Genomic DNA, 23,637 nt, shown 5'->3' on the forward strand with positions numbered 1-23,637 from the left:
TGAATTCTTACGGTTTCTGAAAAAACACGGTATAGTAAAGTTACTGTATTAATTAAGTTACTCACTGGCAGCATATTAAATAAACAAGTTTCTGAATACATTTCTGCTTGCTGTACATTAACTCACTAATACACATTGATAGATTTAGGGATGGATACTTAATATTGATGCAGTATAATCTGTGCAAACATTACAGCAGCTCTGACTGAAAGAACCAGGGCTTTGCAAAAGACTCTAAAGAGCAGTTATAAATTGAGTTCTATGAACACCAGAGAAAGGAAACTGTTTTTGAAACAGTTTTAATCAAGCCTCTGAATCTTTTTATCAGAATAAAAATGCTGAAATGTGGGCTGAAGGGACATATTTTTAAGCTCTGTTAAAAAAATGGAAGTGTTTTTAATATACAGGGATTGCATCTATAAGTGGTCATGTATGGTTACTAGTAAAATGTTCTGCACTATCCATTCATTCGAGGTTAATTAGATTTCAGTGTGGTTGTTCAGCCATTAGAAATTCAGGGAGGTCAGGCACATATGTTGGGTGAAGAGGCCTGAGGGCATTCAGTGTTCCAGTTCATACCAAAGGTCAAAACTCTGTGCAGTTCACTCAAGTTCTTCCGCACTAACACTGGAAAACCATGTCTTCATGGATCTTGATTTGTCCACAGGATCACTGTTATGCTGGAACATTTTAGATCTCTAAATTTAATGAAGAGAAATAGTGATGCTCCAACATACAAAGACATTCTATTGAATTGATTTCCACTTTGTGCCAACTGTTTGGAGAAGATTCACATATTGGTATGATGGTCAGGTATCCACATACTTTAAGCCATTTGGGTACAATTTTGTACAAAATACCTTTTGTTAATTCTATTGTCAATCACTGCATATCATTCTTTTTAATTGCACTGACCCTGCATTTAATAAGAACTTAACTTACACATTATCTACTTTACTGAACTTGCATTTTAGCTTTAGTACCAATCGTTTTTTTTATGACGTGATGGCTGACCTTTTCCAGTGATTCAGTGGTCTTTAAAACATAATTTGTGCTTTACGTAAAGTGCAGTTACCGTACTGTAGGGTACACCTCTAGTAAACTGAACAATAATTTCAGGCACAGTCTAAATTCATTTTGCAACCACAAACCGCATGTACACTTTAAATATGTACATCTGGCCTTTATTATACTGTATGCTAATCCTGACCGTGACTACTGGACAACTACTGGACTACTGGACAACTCCTGAATTTATATTTCATTCAATTTATTTTATGCTCTTGTTCAGACCATCTGTAGGCCCTGACTGTCCTTTCTTGGTGCATCCTGCATGTAACAGTGGCAGTCATCATCTGAGACACCATAATAACAATTGATTTGTGTTTTTTGCTCTTAGCCTTGGCTTGACAGTGGATTTGAAAAGGCTCTCCAGTCTGTTTTCCATCCCCATGCTAAGGATTACAGCCTGAACCTTTCACAATGCATTGCAAGGCTGAGGTGTGTTGAGGCAACAGATCAATACCCATCTCATGAGGAGCCAGAGCTGAACTTTTGGATTTATCCACTGTTCCCCTACAGAACAGAGCAGACAGTATGGGTTTTTGGTTATAGAAATGGATTAGTGGTCACATGGTGGCTGTCTGAGGACAGGGGCCCACTGATTTGCTCTGAAAAAAAAGCAGGACTGGAAATGTCAGTTCTGAATAGTTTGGTGTCTGCAGCCAGTCATTCCATGTTTAGAATCGACTTGAAATATTATTTTTTTATTGACCATTAATACTAAAAGGATTTTATTGGTGGCCAGTGGTTATTAAAATAAGTAAAGCACATCTTTATATATCTAACATCTTTGTCGCAGGAATTTGGTTGGAATCTGAGACCAAGGATAAACATGGCAAATAAAGAAACATAATAGGAACCTCGTTTGCATCTTGGATTTTGAATTAAAATCTTGGACATTGGTCTGTCCACTTGTCTGTCCCCTGTGTCATTAAGTATGAACATCAAAACACACAAAAATCAGGCTAACATCAGAAATGTATTAGCTGTGTTTCGTGCAAAACAGCTAAAGCTGGTAGCTGAAAAAGGATGTGACACCTAGATAGATGTATAAACAAATAATTCAGCAAATGAATGCAAATTATTATTATTATTATTATTATTATTATTATTATTATTATTATTATTATTATTATTATTACAAAAAATAGCAACATTCAACCAATTCAAAGCTTAAGATGCCAATCATGCATATCACAGATTTACTGATTGGTATCTCTCTCCATGGGGCAGAACTTTTTAACTAGAAGCCAATCATCTGTGGAAGCTGTTCATCCAGAGGCAAAACAATAAAAAAGCACACTGTTCCGTAAACGTTGAGATTATTTTTTTCAGCTAAATTCACCCACCCACACTCCAATCACTCTTAGTGAATCTGGGCAAGAGGGTTAGCACAGGCTTCAATAGCTGAATATTAGCCCCCCCCCCCCCCCCCCCCCCCCCCCAAAAATAAATAAAAATAAATAAAAAATAAAAAAATAAAATAAATAAATAAAAAATAAATAAAAAAATAAAAAAATTAAAGCTTCACAAGAAATGGTTCATGTTAAACAAAGAAATAATTAGCTTTCCTAGAATATTGATTACTACTGAGATTGATTAATAATATAGACACTTTGGTTACAATATTTTACTGCATTTTAATGAGATTTCAGGGAAAGCTATGTAGACTTCCCATGTAGTCTTAAAGCATTTTCCTACTGTATATTGGTTAGGCATAAGTAACCTTATGCCTATTAATATGACATATACTTGTTAAATGTAGGTCATGTCAGGTGGTTCATGCAAATAATTCATGTTTCTGCATTAGCCTTTTGCCAGTTTATAATGAGTAGTGTTTTTTCTGCTTCTGAGAGAAAGAAAATAGGGTTTGTATATTCAACATTAAGAAATACAGTGCTTTTTATTGAGAGATTTATTGAAGGGGGACTGAAGAAGAGGACATCTGTAATGCAGGTGAAATCTCTATTAGCCCTCAGAGTGCCTTGTCCATTCATGGCCATTTAAATGCAAATCCCACTGTAAGGTTGTCTGAAAGTTAGGAGGTATGAGGTGTGATGTGAATATGTGCAGTACAATATGCTGAAAATATGCAGGTCTTTGCACATTAAGGGAAGGGAAAAAGAAATGACTATGGTTGTATTGTGCTGTGAAGTCAAGGCTAAACTTAAAGCATATATGAAGACAAACCTTTATGGTATGAGCCCTTGAGCAACGCATCTCTGTTCATAATGTACCACAGGTGCAGCTACAGTTTATCAACCTATAAAGTTAACCTTGACTAAACATTAAAAAAAAAAAAAAAAACAATTTCTGAAGAAATGACAAGAGAACGCCTGTTGGAGGGCTGCTGAATCAGCTTAGATTCTCCCAGTACTCCAGAAATTAATGACAATTTGTGCATTTGTTGAGGTTGGAGGTTAGAAGATATTTTTTGTTGTGCTTTAGCAGTTTTTAAAAGAGGATATTTTGAAATATTGAGGGCCTGTAAAAGGCAGAGGGTTGATGATATAAAATAAGGGAGAAAATGTTGCTAGCTAAAATTGTTGAACAATTTGTCCAACAACAACAACAACAACAACAACAACAACAACAATAATAATAATAATAATAATAATAATAATAATAATAATAATAATATTAATAATAATAATAATTGTGTTTGGGAGCTGAATAAAATGCCTTAAAGTGGTGGTCAGCACTGTTTTCAATGCAGGTGGGTCCAATAATAACTATCTTGTGCTATTTAAAAAGTCAGTGCTAGTTGTGATAATCTTTCCCCTCTTAGAAACGATCACACTGAGAAATGGATAAGTAAATCTCCCAATAGCTATATGATATAGTAACATGGAATGCTTTCATTAAGAGTAGGTGGGCTGTGGAAAAGCTGTTAATAAAAGATTCCCCTGCTGATGTTTGGAGCACCTGGGGAACTGCAGATTGAATCGTGGCCCCATTTTACAATACAGGTCATTATTTAACTGTCCACAATAGGTGTCATGACAATAGCCCAGCTTTCCAGCCTATCACTATTGAATTAACTTTTCTGGCTCTCTTTGTGCTTGCTAAATTGAATGTCACATAGAAATTCATGTACACCCAACAAAGATGGGTAAATTTAATTATGCTTCATTCATTACATCCCAAATGTTTGGCAACATAAAGACATAGCATGATAAGAGAAAAGTGCAGCCTGCATGTGTTAGTGTGGAATAATCCAGTGTTTCCACCAGTGAGTGTAAATTAGGTGGACAACATGTAACTGTGTCTCCACTGGTCCTATTTAAACCACATGGATATTGAGGGTAATTTATGCTATATACAGTCATATGATGTATAAATACATGGTGTTGTGGATTGTAATTAAACCATAAACTCGCTTCTTAACATAAACTTTAATTACCTTGACCAGGCAGTTGCTAAATATGATGTAAGCACAAAGCTCTACACCTTAATGTTATTAATTTTATGTATCTGACCACTAACTAGCATGAAAAGTTCCTCCGTCCCATTGAACAGATCTTTCTATATGATCTATTCTTTAATACACTTATAAAATGAAACACTGAAACATGAAATGTAATGTTGTACAGTAGCTATTGTTATATAGCTATTGTCATTGCTTATTTTATTATCTGGACTAATATGTACCGTTTATTTGTTTACAAGGGTTCAGATGAAATGATCAACAGTGGGATTCTAACAGAGTGTGGAAATCCAAATGAAGCATAATGATGAAAGAAAATAAAAAAGAAGTCCTTCAGTAGCATGTAAAATCAAAAGCATATTAGATGAAACCTTTGTGAATCGCACATTAAGAGAAACAGTTTGAAATGACAGAGTTCTGTAATCTTCTGTTCACTGTATTTTGAGACCATTATGGATAATGTTCTTATGCAGACCCCAGAGTTGATAAAAGTGTGTTTTCTCTCATGGGCATTTTTGTAAAAGCAGTTGATGGAGATCATTTTGAAGTGCTAAAGCCTAACTCTGAGAAATTTAGCTTCAAAACGTTTAAATGCCCTAAAAGGTGTAAAACAACTCCACAGTAGCGCCCCACAGCAAATTATCTTTGCTTATCTTTATCTTTTGAAGGGTTTCGCTACTGTAGTAATGGATTGTCTCACCTATATGGTGCTATTCTGCTATTTGTTCAGAATACATGTGGCTCATAAAGGTAACAGTATTGATCTGAAAAATGTGTGGATGCTGGTCGTTTTGCACTCCTGTCAGATACATACAGCAATGACATTTATACACAAATGTGAATGTATCAGCAAAACTTGGGAATTGATTAATAAGGCTTGTGAAGGGAATGTGGATCATCAGTTAAAATGTAAATCTGTAAAAATATAAACCCAAACTCATTCTACAATGATACGTTCGTGTCACAGGTCTATTGGAATAAAAAGTCGAGCTACTGAATCTGTATTTTTAAGCTGTTTATTTATAGAATTGTTTGAATACATAAACTGAGAGATATGACGAGAGAGAAATACTCCAAGAGAGAGAATAATACAAAAGGTTTTGTGAAAATAATGAGGTTCCCATCTACAATGTTTTATGTAGCTGAATGGAAATGGCAGATGCATTGAAAATTGCTTAAATCTAAAAGTGTTTCCTCTAGTTTGAGGTGTGATTTTTGGTCACTGGATAAAGACTAAATGTATGAAAGTGTAACAAAAACAGATCTTTTGGAATAAATGTGTTGCTGTCCTTTCAATAACATTGCCTGAAAGGTGGTTGATGGAAACAAACTCTCTCTCTCTCTCTCTCTCTCTCTCTCTCTCTCTCTCTCTCTCTCTCTCTCTCTCTCTCTCTCTCTCTGTGCCTCTTGCACAGTCCTGGGTATCTTAATATTTAAGACTTTAGTATAATGCACGGGGGCACGGTGGCTTAGTGGTTAGCTCGTTTGCCTCACACCTCCAGGGTCGGGGTTCGATTCCCGCCTCCGCCTTGTGTGTGTGGAGTTTGCATGTTCTCCCCGTGCCTCGTGGGTTTCCTCCGGGTACTCCGGTTTCCTCCCCCGGTCCAAAGACATGCATGGTAGGTTGATTGGCATCTCTGGAAAATTGTCCGTAGTGTGTGTGTGCCCTGCGATGGGTTGGCACTCCGTCCAGGGTGTATCCTGCCTTGATGCCCGATGACGCCTGAGATAGGCACAGGCTCCCCGTGACCCGAGGTAGTTCAGATAAAGCGGTAGAAAATGTGAGAGAGAGAGTATAATGCACATATGCACATTGCCTTGTACATCCCTGTGTATCTTATATTTATAACTACAGTTTATTTTCATGCACATTATTTTTCTTTTTATTATTATTTTTTTTTATTATTTTTTCATTGTTTACTTTTATCTCATTCTTTCATTGTCGTGTTTCTCTAATAAGTGCAATTTTCATGGAGCGGACCTGACTCACATTTCACTGCTGGTTATATATGCCCTATATAATTGTGTATGTGACAAATAAAAATCTTGAAAAATCTCTCTCTCTCTCTCTCTCTCTCTCTCTCTCTCTCTCTCTCTCTCTCTCTCTCTCTCTCTCTCTCTCTCGTGTTCTTGAAAGAAGTTTCCAAAAAGGTTATACTTCAGGGCTATTTTAATATTACACACATGGCACACCGAACTGGCTGTTGTCTTTAATGAGCACTATGATTATCACATTGGGTATAACTTGCTGTGAGCTAGCAAAACCAATGTAGAAATGATTGTAGAAGGCTATTCTATACGACTGCTTTATTCTGTATTGCACTTTTCCCCTTTTTTATCTATCCCAATTCACTCCCATCAGGCAGTTCTGCCCATCACACAACAGCTACCAGTCAGAGTGGGTGAAGGTTATTGCATGTCTCCATGTGCCATCGCTGCTGGTCATGTAACAGCAGAGGTCTATGCAATATCCCCCACATTCTACAGTACATTTTTATGCCATCCAAACAGATTTGTTGTAATTTACTTGTGAACTGCCCCCTTCTAGAAAACATTTACTTGAGAAAATCTATGTGATTCTGCACTTCCTTAGTATTTGCTTTATTTTTCTCCCTATTGCAGTTGATTTCAAAAAGATACCCAGCAGCATCTCACAGAAAATGAGCAAAGAAAGAACAACGAATCTGTTCACAAAATAAAGTTTGGTTTTACGAGTCACTCAATTCAATATTAATTGTTCCAACCTTCCATCTGAGACATTACATTTCATGTGAAGCTTTTTTTTTAAATTATTGAAGTATATGTATCACTCACTTTTCTCAGTGTCATTACTGATTCAAATTCTAAAACACTCATAAAACGATGCTGAGCCGTGGAATATTTATTGTGACAGGACTGGGATGAAAAAAAGCCTTAATTGCCAGTAAAATTAAAAAGGTTTTTTGTAGTTGATAGGCCCCAGAATATTAGACTGTTATTGTGATGAATGCTTGCCAATTAACTACTAACATGAAATTGTGAATTTGGGTATACTTGTTCCTGGGAAATGTATGAAAATTGGCTAAATAGACAGAAATGCAAAAATGATTAATGGTGCCAGTGGGAAGTGAGTGAGTGTGTGTGTGTGTGTGTGTGTGTGTGTGTGTGTGTGTGTGTGTGTGTGTGTGTGTGTGTGTGAGTGAGAGAGAGAGAGAGAGAGAGAGAGAGAGAGAGAGAGAGAGAGAGAGAGAGAGAGAGAGAGCACACACAATGTTTTCATGAGCTATGTATCTATGTGCACATTTGTAGATGTAAAATACTGACTCCGGTTGCATTCTTATTATCAAAATTCCAGCTGCCAGAAGATAAGGAGTTATCTACACTACAAGCAAGTTTCAAGAAGAAAACATAAATATTATATCATACACAGCTCACTTCTTGCCAAGAAAAACAACCACAAACATCTCATATTCTTCTGTATTTTAATTTATATATTTTGAAGTAACTTGCATCATATTGCTGGTTGAATTATATGAAGTGTTATATAGTGTTTCTACTGATCTCAGATGCAAGGAGCCAGTAAAACCATGGAGCTGCAGCTCATCTGTAGACCGTGTTGATCCATGACATCCACCATTCAGTGGCTAGTCTCTGTATGGGCAGGTCTGAGGCCTTTCTCCTGTCAACAGTTGGGCTGATGTCTACCATATGGTCTAATTAGTACTGTAGGGGACATAACAGACACAACCTTCATGAAATGCTGCAAGGTCAATTGATTCATTTACAAAATTAATCGATAAAACATTAAATAAAAAACCACAAGGTCTTCATCTGAATCAGCTGGGCTCAGACTGTTGGACCCATAAATAACTGGGCTTTATTGCAGGAGTCACATCAAATGTGAATAAAAGCTGTCTAGCAAAAATAAATAAATAAATAAAAATAAAAAATAGCCAAGTTTTAAAATGGGATTCATTACTGACTGCTGTTAATTTTGAATCCAATTCCTTTCATTTCACTTTGCATGAGTCCATCTTGATTAATTTTTTTAAACTGCCAATCTTGGAAGCATGGGCTTAAAGAAAATGAACATGGGGTGAGTTCACATCTTTACAGAAGACTAAACATTGAGGAACTACTTTTTCTGTCACTATAGCATACAGCATTTTTCTGCTTTTTGGTCAACATGTCATCATTCACAAGTAAAGGAAAAAGCCAAGATGGTTAAAGCGAGCTGTTCTCTGAACCCACTACATTCACTACAGAAACATGTCAGAACAGGACTGCTAATAATTGCGTGATCTTGCTCATCCAGGTAAATTCACAAGATGAAATGAAGTATACTGTATTTCTTAAAACTGACTGAAAATGCATGTCTTGTGATGGGTTATTTTTGTTGTTTGATGGAGAATGTTGATGTTAAATCTTGTTGGAGAGAAAGATACTGATCATTGAATGATTTTCTCCCAGTGCTGTAAATAATACCATCGATCGCAATATACTTTTGGAAGAACTAGGATATACTTCTATAAGAATTTACTCAGATCTTATTCAACTGATTGCTTTGTAAATGTTTTTAATTATCTTTTATAAAGTGATTGCCAATGAAAAATTAAATGTTAATGACTTCTCTACAAATGTAAAGATTTCTCTTTTTCAGAAAGATAGTTCATTTTCATGTGACTTCTATGTTAAGTATATTTATGAAGAATTTTAGAATGCTGCTTTAGTGATATTTTAATTCATGTACGTAACAATGGGTTTTACCAGGATTATATTGTGTCAGAAAAGAGCTTGCATAAATGCTTTGCTTCTACTGATTTAAACTTTCTCATCTATGTTCACTTTTTATATACGAAGGTGAGACAAAGAAACTAAGGTACATAAGTAGAGCAAAGTGACAAATGAAAAGATGAACAAAGTCTGTGTTATGACGCAAGAGGAAAGAGAGGAAAAATCTTCATCAACAGAGATCATTGAGCAGATTTTATCCAAAGTAAAAACTACATTTGTGCCAGGAAATTTCATCAAGCTGCTGCTTAAGCCAGATATCAATGGAGAAAATAATCCATTAAAGGAGAATTGTATAAATTAATATATCTGCACTACAACCAACACCCCCCCCCCCAACGCCATCATCTCTGCAAAGAAAACACATAGAAAGCTGAGCCATCACTGCAATCACAATTCTTTGGTGTACATGGAAAGATCACCAAATGTTGAGAAGCTCTATTCTTTCATCCCATCATTGAAGTAAATGGGAAAATGTATTACAATATAATTCTAGCAATTATTGTTCATATCTCGTAATCCATTTGATTCAGTAGTTAATAAACAATATAAAACAAAATAAGGCTGTGGAAGACAGACAACATGGATATTACTGTATATCACCATCTAAGAGAAATGGCTTTAATTTAATCCTGAAATATGTTTATAACCGTTCTGTAGTTTATCATCATTTCATTTATTTTGACCTGGACTTTGTGGAGGAAGACGACTCGCACACATTAAGGTGCACACATTTGAATGCAGATGTAAAACATATTCTTTTTCAGGCTGTTGCACGGATGATGTTGAATTTTGGTGTTTAACCCTTTTTACCAAAATACTGGCTAGCTGGTGGAATGGAAATAGACCAAAGTCTGTGTGTTAACTCATTAAATGTTGAGTTAAATGAGTTAAATGTTGCTGTGTGCATGTGAATGTTTCACTTTGCCTGTACAAATTACACCAATTCATACATTGCACATGTCAGAGAGATGGTTTAGTGAACTATTTGCATGAACAAGAATTAATGGTTCTTTTTCTAACTTTCACTATGTTTCACTATGGGAATCGCTACGGAAGCTCTTATGACACCAAGTCTGTCTTTGACAGACAGGTTGACCTGCGACCAGACTCTGCCTTGCCTATATCAGCCAGATCGACCCCTGTCTACGTCATTCGTGCTTTCTTCCCATGGGAGACTGCAGCAAGCTCTCTCAGCGCATCCCCACTTGCTGATCTCGCTTAACTGTTCAATAGACGGACCGTTATTGGACTCTGTCGCCGAATGCGACATCAGTAGAGGGATTGTGGTAAGTGACAACCCTACATTTGGAATAGCGTCCGCGTCGTGGCGAGCTATTCTTACCTCCTGCTGCGTATTTAGTTACAGCGGTAGGAAGCATCTCATTTGCTTTGGTCTACGCATCAAGGCAGACCTATCAGAGGTTTAGTCCAAAGTCTAAGAGGCTAACGTGTTGTGACGAGTCTTTAGACTGCACTATGTCGACGGCAATTACCCCCGCCAAAGGGCATGAGTCGAAGACTAAGGAGGCTGTATCATGTCCTTGTCCATCATCATGTGGAGCTACCATCTCGGGCAGGGACCCTCATCCTATGTGCATGGTGTGTATGGGCCCGAAGCACGCTCAGACGTTGCTAGCGGACCTGCAGACATGCGCTCACTGTGCGTCATTGCCGGTGAAAATCTTGGAAAGGAGGCTGAAAGTGTCGGTGGCTAACCAGCAGGACCCTTGTCTGTCTGAAGCTGCCTCGACAGATATGGCCCATCTGCCGCAAGCTAGCAAGAGCTGGGCGGACATGATGGAAGCCGAGTCCCCGGACATGCCTCCGCGGTTCGATGGCCTGCTCATGCAGGTGGATGATGAACTGGGGGACGAGGACGCAAATGGCAATGCTAACTCTGACCTCCTCGATCTGGGCATGGATGACAAAGAGGGGGAAGACAATTCCCCCTTCCCAGTCCAACAGTCTAGACCACCTAGCACGACCGATTCGGCCCCCCTGCTGACAGTAGCCTGCACGAAGTGTGCAAACTGGCTGTGGCGAAGCTGGGCCTAGCCTGGCCAGCCGCCAAAGCTGCCGTGAGAGACCTTTACGATGGGAAAAGGCTGCTGCCGACCCACTCAGCAGTGAGACAGCTCTTGCCTGTCGTGCCTGCGTGCATGAAGGAGATGTCTCGATATTGGTCTAGCCCCTTTAAGAGTAAGCTTAAAGGGACACTCGATGTTGGAGATTCAGGGGATGGAGGAGCTGGGGTTGGCCGGACCCCCAGCAGTGGAGCCTTCGGTGGCGTATCACCTCCACCTCCGAATCGACAATCTGTTTCCTCCTCATCGCAGTTTTCACTGCCGAGTAAGACAGACCGTTTGACCGCCGCGACCTTTCAGAGGATGTACAAATACGTGGGGCAGTCCGTATGTTTACTGTCAGCATATCAAGCGGAGATTTTGGGGGAGATGGGGCGGCAGTCTGGGACGAAATCTGTGTTGTGAAAGACCTGATTTTGCGCTCCTCACGTGGTGCGGTTCAGGGCTGCGGCCACGTAATGGGCCTGGCCGTGTCAGGTGAGAGAGCGCTGTGGTTAAACCTGTCAGGCCTGGGCGACGCTCAGAAAGCGGAGGTGATGGATGCCCCTTACGACCCAACTAAGGCTTATTCGGGCCCGCTCTCGAGAAAATCAGAGAAACCCGCACCCTCAGAAAACAGGAGGATGAGGCTTTTCACCTCTGTTTGCCACGCAAGCAGGCGGCGCGACCACCCTCTCAGCCGACGCGGCAGGGCTTTGCAGCAGCCGCAGCATCAAGAGGGAGGCCGATGGCCGTGAGAGCTGTGAGACCTGCTTACAGCGGACAGGTCATTCAGCGACCACGTCCGGATGGCTCCGGACCTTGGGGAAAGCATTCTTTTGCGGCCACCGTGGCTAGGAACTGTCTGCCCCACTCTGAGGAAAGGAAGAAAAAGCATGCGACCTGACGCACAGGTTTTCCCCGGTCCTTCTCTCCGCCGGTGAAGAGAAGAAGGCGGGAGTTCAGCCTTTCTGTTCTGAGTTTGATAAGGGTTCATTATGTTCGCTCTCCTCCAGTTCAGCGAAGAGAGGGAGGTCAGAGCCATGTGCGGTGTCACCAAGCACTCACACACAGGGGAATTGATAATAAAACATGCATTATCGCAGCCAAGCCACGGGCTGAGGGCGATATGCTCCCCGGGTTCGAGACACAGGACAATAAATGCGGAGTGCGATATGTTTAAAAAACCCTGGAAAATGCAAAGACATGAAATGCGCTCCCCCAGTCCCACCGCTGGGGGCAGTGCTCGCTTCCCCGTCAGCGGGAGCCCACACGGCGCATGTGATGACATCATCACTGCACGACGATGGTGTGGCGGAAGCATACGGGGGCCTTCTCTCAACCCGCATAGCCAGCAGGCACGCATGCGTGGTTCATCAGTGGGTTTTAGCAACAGTTTCACGGGGATACAGACTCCTATTTGCCATGAAACCGCCTCGTTTCAATGGGCTGATCATGTCGGTGGCCGAGGGAGAATCGGCTCGTGTGTTGACGGCCGAAATCGAAACCCTCCTGCACAAGCAGGCAATCAGAGTGATACACGGGGAGGAAAGCCGTCAGGGCTTCTATTCCCGTTATTTCGTAGTTCCAAAGAAAGGCGGCGCAGCCCTCCATCCCATTTTGGATCTTCTTGTATTAAACAAGCACCTCAGAAAGTATTCATTCAAAATGCTGACACACAAGGTGCTGTGTCAATCGATTCGTCCAAGCGATTGGTTTGTGATGATCGATTTGGCGGATGCGTACTTCCACATAGATATTTATCCGTCTCACAGGAAATTCCTCAGGTTTGCATACCGAGCACAGCATACGAATTTCAAACTATACTGTTCGGGCTGTTGTTAGCCCCGAGGGTTTTTACGAAATGTGTGGAGGCAGCCCTGTTCCCGTTGAGGGACAAGGGCATAAGGATATTGTCTTACATAGACGATTATCTGATATGCTCATCGTCAATGGAGCAAGCCATAAAAGACGCAGAGATTGTCCTGAATCACCTCAGAGACCTGGGTTTCAGGATAAACATGATAAAGAGCCGGCTGGTACTCTCTCAACATACGGAGTATTTAGGGCTCAACTTGGACTCCTTTTCGTATCAAGTCAATTGACGGAAGAGAGAATTGCGTCTTTCCCACAATGTCTCGCTCGTTTTCAGAGGGGACGAGTGGTCCCGTACAAGCTGTGTTTACGAATGCTGGGGCTTATGGCTTCGGTGATTGCGGTAGTGCATTTGGGGCTACTCAAAATGAGGGATTTTCAGCGCTGGATCGCGCGCTTGCGTCTGTGCTCTCGCCGGCATCTCAGCCGACCGGTGAGAGTCAATCATGCGTGCGTCGAAGCGCTCAGACACTGGAAAGGCCCTGTGACGCTCAGATCGGGAATTCCCTTAGAGGCGGTGTCATCGAGAGTAACTATGACAACGGACGCATCCTTAAAGGGTTGGGGAGCAACCCTAATGGGCAGAACTGTGAACGGCGCATGGCCACCACAGCTGATGCACGAACATATAAACTATTTGGAGCTATTGGCGGTGTGGCTGGCACTGAAACATTTTCTGAGTTTCCTCAGAGGTCGGCATGTTTTAGTGAAAACGGACAACACCACAGTGGTTGCTTACATCAACCGTCAGGGGGCACACGCTCCCTTCAGCTGCATCTGTTGGCGACGAAGCTGATCATGTGGAGCTACACACGGTTTCTGTCTCTCCGGGCGACTCACGTTCCGGGGATCTTGAACAGAGGGGCAGACTTACTGGCCAGGGGAAATCCCCTTTACGGGCAGTGGAATCCATCCTCAGGTGGTGAGCCAGGTATGGCAGAGGTACGGTCAGGCTGCCGTCGATCTCTTCACCTCGCAAGAAAACACTCATTGCCCTCTGTATTTCTCTTTGGTGGACGCAAATGCACCGTTTGGTGTGGATGCTTTGGCCCATCGGTGGCCGGACGTGCTTCTGTATGCATTTCCCCGTCTGAGCTTAATCTCCCCCACTTTAGCCAGAGTGAGGGAGCAGTGTCTGTCATTGATTCTGATAGCCTCGCGCTGGCCATCCCGACATTGGGTGGCGGAGATAGTCCAACTATTGTCGGGGCAGCCATGGCCCCTCCCCCCACAGAGGGATCTCCTGTCTCAGACGGGGGGGAGATTTACCATCCTCATCCGGACATGTTAGCCCTCTGGGCCTGGCCTGTGAGAGGTGGAATCTGAATGTGGCTGGCTTGCCCTCGTCAGTTATACATACTATACAGAGTGCGAGAGCGTCCTCTACCCGCGCTCTTTATAGCAATAAATGGCGTGTTTTTGAAAAATGGTGTGGGCGGAGAGTGATTATCCCTTTTCAGTGCTCGGTTAGGGATATATTATGCTTCCTCCACCATCCTCCACCGTTTTCTTCTCCGGAGGAGCAGAAACTTCATGAATTATGCTCGGTGTGGGCTCTTCAGGTGTATGTGGACAGGACAGCTGGTTTCAGAACTTGTGACCAGCTGTTTGTGTCTTGGGCTACTCCTCACACAGGGAAGCCGTTATCTCGACAGCGGCTATCCCACTGGATTGTGGAGGCGATATCTGTGGCTTATGGTTGCAGGGGTCTTCAGCCCCCTATGGGTTTGAGAGCCCACTCCACTAGGGGTATGGCCACATCGTGGGCTTTACTCAGAGGAGTTTCCGTTCGGGACATTTGCTCGGCGGCGAGTTGGGCAACGGCGCATACATTTGTGCGATTCTATAGGCTAGACGTTTCGGGACCATCTTTAGCACACGCAGTGCTGGGAGCCGGTACTACTGTACCTGTTTGGAAACAGTAATATGGGTGCAATCTGGGAGCTGTCTATATCTTCCATAGTGAAACACCGAGCGAAGTTAGAAAATGAACGTTGGGTTACTTAACGTAATCCCCGGTTCTTTGATAACAGAGTGAGGAGTTTCACCAGCACTTCCCTCCTTGCACTTGGATGGGAAGAAATCTCGTTAATGACGTAGACAGGGGTCGACCTGGCTGATATAGGCAAGGCGGAGTCTGGTCACAGGTCGACCTGTCTGTCAAAGACAGACGTGGTGTCATAAGAGCCTCCGTAGTTGGTCACGCCCAAAGTGATTCCCATAGTGAAACACCTCACTCTGTTCTCAAAGAACCGGGGATTACGTTAAGTAACCCAAATGATTTTAAAATTTTACTGTGCGATTTTACCCTGACCCAGAAAGGAGCTGATCAGCCAAGGCATGTTTATTGCACAGCTTTCTGCTGCTATAAGGCTACTGTACCTACATAACAATGACTTCTGTATTAGCAGGGAATATGAATAATCTAGTAATCTATAAGAATTAATAGACATGGTTAAATGGTAACATTAATCATCTGTAAATCTTAATAATAATAATAATAATAATAATAATAAGAAGAAGAAGAAGAAGAAGAAGAAGAAGAAGAAAAAGAAGAAGAAGAATTTAAACAATTATTTTGTATCATCCAGACTGCGTGTTTGATTTGTCGCAGGTTTTAGGCCGGATGCCCTTCCTGACACAACCCTCCCATTTTTATCCAGGATTGAGACCAGCACTGAGAGTTAATCCCTCAATGGCTGGTTTAGTTCCCTTCCTTGGAATCAAACCCGGGCTATGACAATGAGAGCACAGGATCCTGCTGCTGGACCACCGGGGGTTCAAACATTATATAGTTGAAAATACCCCAAATTTATCATGCCACCAAACATAACTTCAACTTTGAATAGCAAATCATTTAGAATTTAGAAATCATTGTTTGGTTTACAAATGAAGCAAAGCTTAGATATGACAAAAAAAATTCTTCGAGAGCCAAAGTCCTAAGCTGGCAGACACTAATGAGATTGTCTATGCTCATACTGTAATGACAAGAGGTAGATTTATTACCAAAAATTTAAACTGTCATGTTTACCCAGGCTGTTACAGGAGTTACAGGATGACATCTGTAATAAAATATATTGTGCATCTCCTCTGTAATAAAAGTTCTAGCATCCAGATAGCTATAAATTACCAAGAACTAAAAGATTTCAGCCCAGATGTTTGTGACAAACATGGTGATATTTTCAAGCTATTGGATCATGAATTGATTTATAGAAGACTAAAATCATGATGTTGTTGCATATAAGCTTGTGCGCTTTCATTTGCTTAGATTTCTTTCTATTTTTAAACTCCCATTAGTTTAAAGACTGTTCTCAGCCATCTGCTATTTCATAATTGCCAGAAATATTTTCTCTTAATTGATTAAATACAGCAAGTCATAATAAGGGGTGACAAATGTCTGTAAAATCAAACTTTGGTCAGAGAAAAAAAGATGAGGCTGCTGTAGGGTTTTTTAAAACAGATGGTAATGGAGCCTTAACAATGCAGAGTCACACCTGCAATAGATGAAACTACTCCACCTGTGCATGTAAATCTAATCTTGCTCACACACAGCCATACTATATTTACAGTTATATATTATTGACAGTTCTGAAAAGTGAGTATCTTGATTTTCTATTGTTGAAATCTATTCTTTTTTTTTTCTATTGTTGAAATCTATACTTGTTGCTTTAAAGTTGTAGCTTAAAAAAGCTATAGCTCTGTTTCTCAGGATTAGATGGAGATAAGGCCTAGTAATGTGGTTGGCTATCAATTATGAAGAGATTCGATTTATACATAGGTTGATTGATTCAAGGAAATTTTGAGAGGTTCATAACCTGTCAGGAGACAAAATATTGCAGAAAATGTCTGACATTCATTGGTTGAAGGTATCAGAGGCTGTAATATGGTGTAACCCATTTTTTAATGCTCTTTTTACTCAGACATGGGTACATTGGGATGCCAAGATCAATGGTTGATTTCTTGTTTGAATGTAAGACATAAATGATGAAAAAACAAAGTTAATCATACCTTGCCATTTAATGCAATGCTTATACAGGACACAAAGCTTAAAGTCAATAGAATAAATTAATGAAATACCAAATTCAAATGAAGAAGCTGTTCATTTTGTTATTGTTTAATTCATTGTGCAGTAAGGTACTGTTGTTGTATAAAAAATCAAAATCTAATTGTCTTTGTTGATTAGTCCAGTTGTTACCTCAAGAACGATTTTATGACTGCTACAGTCTGGGACACACACACACACACACACACACACACACACACACACACACACACACACACACACACACATATAAAGAAACTGCAGCAGTCTCTGAGAAAAAAGCAAAAACGAAGAGAATTCCCAACTATTCAAAATCGAATGGTCTTTGTTTGGCACATCTGATTTTGTGCCTCAAAAATGCTTCCATGTTTGTAATAATAGTAATAAAAATATTTAATAACTATATTTATTTTATTTGTTCTGGTTTAAAAATGATTGAGAGAACAAAATGCAGAACTGACAGGCAACATGTCCCACAGAAAATAACTCTTTTAGAATCCTGGGTTAGTTTTATTTTTAGAAATCTGCCTGAAGTAATATCACACTGGCCTCATTTAACTTGATATTGCTTTCATATTGCCTCACCATGCCATGTTGTGTAGACTAATAATCATTGTATAAAAAATAAAGCAAGACAAGTATATTATTGCTTTGTCTGAAATTTGTCGAGCTCACCACACACGTATGCCCTGTGCTGGACCATCCTGTTAATGCTGCAACAAGACCATGCTGTTAATGGGTTTGTACTCCCTAAGCGTCCCCATCAAACAAATCCTAGAACCACCCCTGCTGGTGCTCCAAACTGTTTTCAGTGGGTATGTGATGGCAGGCAGCCATAACTGAAAGTGAAGGCCAGATGGTGTTTCACAGAAAAATACAGTAGTGGATTTATTTGGCTTCTATTCAATCCATTCATTTCTGCAAGTCTTTTCTGTTGTCATGGCTACAGCTTAGCTTCTATGCTAAGATACACTTTTAGAGTTGTACGGTGTGTTAACATAATAATTCTGTGATTTAAAGAAAATTATGGCTTGAAAAAAATCTTGTGCAGAATCTTATACTTATAGGTACTGTATTATTTTCTTGTTCTATGTGCAACAAGGATTAAAAAAAAAATCTGCAGGCTTATACACCTTTTTGATTAATGAGATCAGAAGAAAATTACCAGACCTTTTTGGGCTGACAGGAAATCTGTAGTAACATAATCACTTTTTACAGCCACGGTGAGCAGAAAAGCATATCAGAATGCACAAAACCTTGAACCTTGAGGTGGATGAACTACAACAGCATAACACCAAATTGAGTTCCACATCTATCCACCAAGAACAAAAAGAATCTGATGCTCTCATGGGCACAGACTCACCAAATCCACTGAAAATTAGACAGAAATAAGTTCTTAAGAGGCAAAAAAAAAAACAATTTGTCAAGAGTATACATGAATGAAATTTCAGAAAATATGTGGTCACAATTAAAAAAAAAAGAAAAAAAAATTGGGCCAGCTCTAATCACACTGACAGTTATTTACCAGCTTTAAAGGTCTCAGCAAGGTTTCTCAATACTGAAGTTCTGCATCCGACAAGGTTTCTTTTTCGCCTTTATCTTTTTCATGGCAAACACATGAAAATTCATGAGTTGATATTACCATGGATGAATTATGGATGTCACCTAATTATTTTAACAGCATCTAATTAATCCATTCCCACAGTGGTGAATGATTCCCATGTCAGGCTTGAAATCTAATGAAGTGCTTTTGTTTAAAAACAGGTAGATGACTAGGCTTGTCTGTATTGATCCAGATGGCTGTTTTCATTACAAATGATACATTTCAAACTTTGCACTAACTTTAATATTTCTTAAAAGGCAGTATAGGTTGTATAGGCTGTATGTTGTAGAAATGCCCAGGCACACCACACTGACTGTTGATTGTATGGTGCTGATTATAACCTGTAGTTTCTGTGATGTGTTCCAAGCTATGTTTGCTTGTGCTCCATCATTAGTGTCTGTACAGCTGATGTAGCAATTGGAATTGGTGCTGAATATCAACGCTGCTGTGATTGTCATGTCAAAGCAGAAAATAATAGCAAGTGAATAGTACTCTAATATTTTCAAATTCTCTATATCTGCTGTATAGGTTTTATACAAATTCAGTTATTAAGTCTAATTCTGATTAACCATATATTTTTTTATATATTAAACAGAACTATTTTCTGTTTTTAATTTTCACATTTTCATGAGATACATCTTCAAGATCATTTCAGCAAAACAAACCAAACCATGAAAATTGGGATACTGACAGAATCTGCAAATGAATATAATATGTGTATTTATTTTGTTAAACTGTTTATACTACTGTTATCATACTTAACAGTAGGTCATCTGTGACCCTCGTCTCCTTCATTTTTGTATACTAGTAAGAGTTTATACTAGTAAGACCGCCACGCATTTTTGCTTAGCTTGCAATGAAAACCATTCATCTATAGCTCTGATTAATTGATGAAGTGCCCTTATCAATTTTTCAGAACGGCACTTTCCGTTTTTCCCTTGACCTCACACATCATCATTTTTGTTTCATTGATAGAACAGTGATGCAGAGCAATTTGTGTTGCTTAGCTGTATTAGCTGATGTTAGTCTGTTGGTAGCAATAAGTCAAAGCAATTTAACACATCAATGGCCAAATACAAAAACACTTACTGTATATTGCCGTTACATAAAATATTGTATTTGGAGGCAGCAGATTATGGAGTAAAATGACAGAGAGAAAATTGTCATTGACAGGATTGCACTGGCATAATTATCTGAAGGTCAGGGTAAGACTTCTACTTTCTTATGTTCAAAACTGTCAGAGCATTTTCCTTCAGAACAAAGGGAGATTTCCTTGCTGTGTACAAATAGCACAGTGGGTAGCCTATAAAAGATCCCGATACATTATGTCCATCTACTTTCCTATTCTGGACTAGACTAGTTGAGAAAGAGGAGTCAAAATCACTAATATATCCTGTGTTTCCTGATAATTTGGAATTGTTAGATCTACACTTTCAAATGCTGGAGGTGATGGTGACTATAACGACAGGTGATTCCTCCTATTCTCATTGCAGATCTGTCAATATCATGTAGCAATACAGGTGCTGTGGGCATGTTTGTTATGTTTGTGCACCTATATGAACTTACAGACAACAAAGTGCTACCAAATTCAACCTAGAGTTACAGCAGCATGAACTACTTTTTGGGGCTTAACTACTTGGTCATTTGGTTTATAATTTATTTTCAGTAGAAATAGGCAAACCCTAGTAATTTTGCTTGGGCTTGGCTTTATACATGACAAAACACTTTTGATTGGATGACATAAGCTTGACACCTCCGTTGAAAGATATGGAGATGTTTTTTTTTTACAGATTAGTTCATTTTTATTATCCATATAGGCAATCATGAATTTTGCATGGAAGGCAGAGGGAGCACTAAACAATCCATATAACATACATACAATCAATTATTCAGAGTGATCTAAGGTTGTACTGCATCCAGTCTTTCATTTATTGTATTTTCTGTTCCAAACTAGGTTCTAAACACTTAATCAGGTAGATCTTTGTGAAAATGGTGGATGTTTTAAGCTGTTTAAGAACTGAGGGCACTAGGGAAAGTAGGTATTATCGTTCAATCCTTAACCTAATCTGGTTCCATCACTGATAATCCATGTGGAGGCATCTGTATGCTCCCTCCCATTTTCAGCATGAGGAAGAACCACCAGGATGCAGATGGAGATGGAGATGGAGAGTCTGATGTAGGATGCTACTTTCTTTAATGCTTTCCTTAATGGCATTGTTTCTGTGGAAGTCAGAAAGAGCATACTGATTTGGCTGATATACTGAGTTACTGAGAACAAAGCAATGGCACAGTCATAGATTCTGTGCAGTGGTAGAATAGAATTTGCTAAACACATAATTGAACATAACGTTTAGGAATTATAATTACTTGGGTAGTTTCTGAGCTCACTGCACTCTGTAGATAAGCTGGTGAACAGGGATGGGTCAAGCCATTCTCATCATAGCGAAGGGACTAGATTTAGATTTTTTGCTCAGTGCATAAGATTTTTGGCTTGTGATTTTGAAATGAAGTACAGTGGGGATATTAGTGGATTATATGCACAGAGATCTTTTCTATGTAGAGAACACTTGTGAAGAGAAATAGCTCAGCAGTTTAATGGGTGATGACCCAATTGCCCAGTGGTTTTTTATTCAGTGCTTGAATGTGGTCCATTAATGGATGCCCTCATTGCCAAACTGCCAAATGATGCCAAATCTGTTAAATATCTGGTCTCCTCAGTGACAAAGAAAAGAGAGATGGTGGAACAATTTTGGAATGGATTAGGTACAGAGAAAACTGATTTAATGAGGAGTTCAATAAACATAGAAATAGGTCTTGAAATTTTGACACGGAAGGATTTCTGTCATGTGTGTCAAAGTATACAATAAGAAGTCAGTTACAGAGTCAACACGTCATTTACAGCGCTGGGCTCAAGCACTTACCTACACAGCCTCAAGCAGAGAAAGCTTGGAGAATGTTGCTAGAACTTGCTGTCTTCATGTTTCCAGCAATGTCCTAAGGAGGCAGTCAGACACAAGGCTGCCAAACCAAGATTTATGAAAAACAATGCAAATGAAAACAATACAGAAGACAGCCAAACGTGTTAGGCAATCCTTAAAAAAGTGAAGCAGGCAAATGTTTTTTTAAAAAAAGGCAGAAACTACAGAATCTAGACAAGACCTGAACATTAAACAGGAAGCAGTCCACAGGAAAAGCACTAATCAAAGATTTTGAATAATCACATACAATGTATCAGACTTCACAATATGTGTTTGACAGTCTGAGTAACCAAGAGAGTTGTCTGATTGCAACAGGTGAGTGTTTGCAATCAGACAGACAGATTAGTAATCAGGTGACTGTGGGCAAGGACAGGAGCTTGACTGGAGGTTGGCTGCAGGTTGGGATGATCACGTGAGTGGTGTTCTGCAGCTCCAGGAGTTACAGACATGGGTATGAAATTAGCACATATTTTTGTGCTACAAATTATGTACTGATTATGTATTCAGTAACACTTTCTGACCTAACAGTCAAATGTAGCCTAACTACATTTTTAGTAGCATTGCAGTACATTTTCTTAAAATAATGTAGCTTATCCGGTAACTTTTCACCAGGTGAAAAGCAGTGCTTTGTCATGCTACACTGCTTCTTTTGCCCTTTTCACATAAGCAGTTCAATGTTATGTTTTAATGAAATGCAAAATCTACTGTATCCTTAAAAACCTGGGTTCAATCCATTTAATTAATGTGGTAAGCTTACTGAAGCATTCACGTCTTATATACAGTAGAAAAGCATCATACTGCAGCTACAGTGAAAGCATTGTACTATAATTAAAGCATGCATATAAAACATACATGTTCATATTTATCATAGTTTATGAACATGAACATATACATATTTGTTTTTCACCTCTGCAAACCAGAAGTGAAAATACTGAATACACCCAAAACGTTCATTTCCATTCTATAGACACAAAAAGTGGGCAGCTTTTTAGCCTCTATTAATTACCCAGCTGGATAAGTAATGAGAGTGATCATAAAAATGTTAAGTGTGGAGTATTTTCTATTTTAGAAATTGCAATTGTCACAATAGTTAAGCTGATACGGATGCATATAAAGATAATTAATTAAAGCAACACAGACAAACAAATCCAAAATTGGTAGACAAGTTCATGATTTAAAACATATTACGATATTAGTAACTTGTATGTGCAAAATTGAGATCTTCTCCATTCTCCAGTTTGCTGGGTGATGACCCTCTCACCAACCGATTTTACATCCAGTGCTTGAATATGAATGTGGTCCTTTTATGGATATACAAGTTGCAAAATGATAAAATCTTCTGCCATCTATGAAGTTTCTGGTTTCCACAGTAAAAGGGAAAGAGATGTTTTAATGGTGGACAAGAAATGATAATAATTTGGAATGGTGACAAAGCAAACAAGGAGAAGTACAGTTAAAAGGATCTCTGTCATGTATGTGAAAGCGTACAATGAGATGTCATAACTGTACATTATGTCAGGTGCAAACCCTACACCCAGGGAAATCCAGAACACAAAAAGCAAGGAGAGCTTAGTAGCAGAATAGTAATAAAAAATCACAAAGATTGGTAAACGTACCAAGCTATTTATTGCTATTTAGCTGTTGAAAACCCTGAACATTACTTAAGCATTACTCATGCTTGCAATGATAATGTGAATCTTAGGCTCTTATACACTGTGAGGTGTGATTGTTCTCAGTTGTGAGTGATTGGTAATCAGTTAAATATGAACATGAGTTTGTTTGGAAGTGAAGTCCATTTCAGCCATATTCACTAA

General features: G+C 39.5%; 1 long non-coding RNA gene and 1 pseudogene across 1 annotated transcript; one reads left to right on the forward strand and one right to left on the reverse strand.

Annotated features, from left to right (window-relative positions):
• Nucleotides 1-12,531: 12,531 nt before the first annotated feature.
• LOC113642771 lies at nucleotides 12,532-14,526 on the forward strand (annotated as a pseudogene).
• A 6,224-nt stretch (nucleotides 14,527-20,750) lies between these two features.
• Nucleotides 20,751-22,163, reverse strand: LOC113642835. The gene is made up of 2 exons (XR_007140554.1): nucleotides 21,767-22,163; nucleotides 20,751-21,065 (listed from the first exon to the last, which is right to left on the reverse strand). It is a non-coding gene; the product is annotated as an uncharacterized LOC113642835 (long non-coding RNA).
• Between the last annotated feature and the right edge of the window lie 1,474 nt (nucleotides 22,164-23,637).

Source organism: Tachysurus fulvidraco, chromosome 5, assembly GCF_022655615.1.
Source record: "Tachysurus fulvidraco isolate hzauxx_2018 chromosome 5, HZAU_PFXX_2.0, whole genome shotgun sequence".
Taxonomy (NCBI): Eukaryota; Metazoa; Chordata; class Actinopteri; order Siluriformes; family Bagridae; genus Tachysurus; species Tachysurus fulvidraco.